This window comes from Diuraphis noxia, unplaced genomic scaffold (assembly GCF_037042655.1).
Source record: "Diuraphis noxia isolate RWA-SAM2 unplaced genomic scaffold, SU_Dnox_SAM2 contig0004, whole genome shotgun sequence".
NCBI lineage: Eukaryota > Metazoa > Arthropoda > Insecta > Hemiptera > Aphididae > Diuraphis > Diuraphis noxia.
The window spans coordinates 35,310,749-35,312,638 of NW_028301714.1; positions in this window are offsets into that span (position 1 = coordinate 35,310,749).

The following is a 1,890-nucleotide window of genomic DNA, read 5'->3' on the forward strand; positions in this document are numbered from 1 at the left end:
TGAATTTATACATTGAGACCATTTACTTATAGAATATTTATAAATATTACACATAACGACATAACACTATATTTATATAATATATAGGTATAGTATTATTATTTCCTATTTTCCTATTTTTTAATAATTATATGTAATATATACGTACATGCTGTGTTGTATGTTATGTAAAGGAAGACCGATCATTATAATGTTTAACCCATAAAGCTGTAAATACATTAGTTAGGTAATATTGTAATGCTTAATAAGATAATAATAATTAGCATTAAATAATTTTGTTTTTGTTTACTATAGGCATCTATACATTGTAAGTCATTTATCTATAATAAACAAGTTTGAATGTTGTTATAACATTCATTTTAAAGTAGGAATATTAATATATTATATTTGTTATTTTAAATAAAACTGAAGCTGTATTGTTAGTTTTGGGTAACAATTTAATAATATTTTAACAACGGTTTTTACATTACATAATATTAATAATCATATTTTTCAATTTTGTTGTATAAATATAAACAAATTAATAAAATAAATATGTTATGTAGGTATATCTACCTTTCCAATGCTTATAAATTACAATACCATTCAACATTCATTCTTATCTAAGAGCTTATATTTAATACTCCAATGCAAAAGTATTGTTGCTTGAAACCTATATTATTCATTTCAGAGAAGTATTAGATTTATAGTGTATAAAAAAAACCATATACATATTATGTATAGAATGATCAGAAATTATTCTTAAAAGAAGTAAAGCATTCATAAAAATTATAATATACCTAGTGTCGAAAGTATATGAGATTTCTAAATTTTTTTTTAATATAATGTACTTGCATTATTTTCTGATCACTTCGAGCATTCTTTAAAATATAAATAGTAAATTTATGCAAGAAACTTATAATATTTTGAACACATAATTTAAAAGCCAATAGGTTAAGTACAAATAATATAAGACATAAAAATGTATTTAATTGTATAGTATAATAATTAGAATTTTTTTTAACAAATATAATAATAACATACAGGCGGTACTACAAAAAGTGTATTGAATTTTAAATCATTGCAGGATATTTTTTGTTTAACAGTTTAAAGTTTAAAAAAAAAATTATACTCATACATTATGATGTACGTATATTATGTAATTATTAATTATATAATTCCATATTAAAATCCAAAACTCGTTTATCTATATAAAAATTTACATTTTCTTTTTCTTTTTCTTAAAAACCAAAACTAAAAAGATTCATTATATTTAATATGAAGTATCATCATTCGATTTTTATTTACCTAAACAAAATAATACACTTTAGAAAACGTTTTAAGTATCAAAGTATCAAACTATAGTTATCGTTTGAGAAACACGAATAAGATGATTATGTAAATTAAATATTTAGTTTTAAAAGCTATTAATACTATCTTAACTATGTATAAGAAAAATATAATTTCATTGAATAATCAAGTTTAATGAACGATATAACAGAATAAAATAATAATAAAATCGTTTATTAATTATATTCATAATATTATACATATTTTTATATTTTTTATATCGTTCAAACCTGCTCACAATAATATATTTCTTTCTGTAAAATTATATGCTATTTGTTTATTAGGAAACTTATACATAAATTTGATTATTACTAATTCAATATAAAATGAATAATACTTAATGTAATAATGTTTAATATATATAATATATATGTTATATATATATATATATATATATAATTATAGGTAAGGTAAGGTTATCGACTTATTGTATACTGAATCATAGTTGTATATGTCAATATCAACCAAGATGAATAAAATATTTATTTACGTAACTTTTTTAAACAAGTAGTCGGTAGGCAATAATATTATATTTGTCATTAAAATACGCACGAATTATAA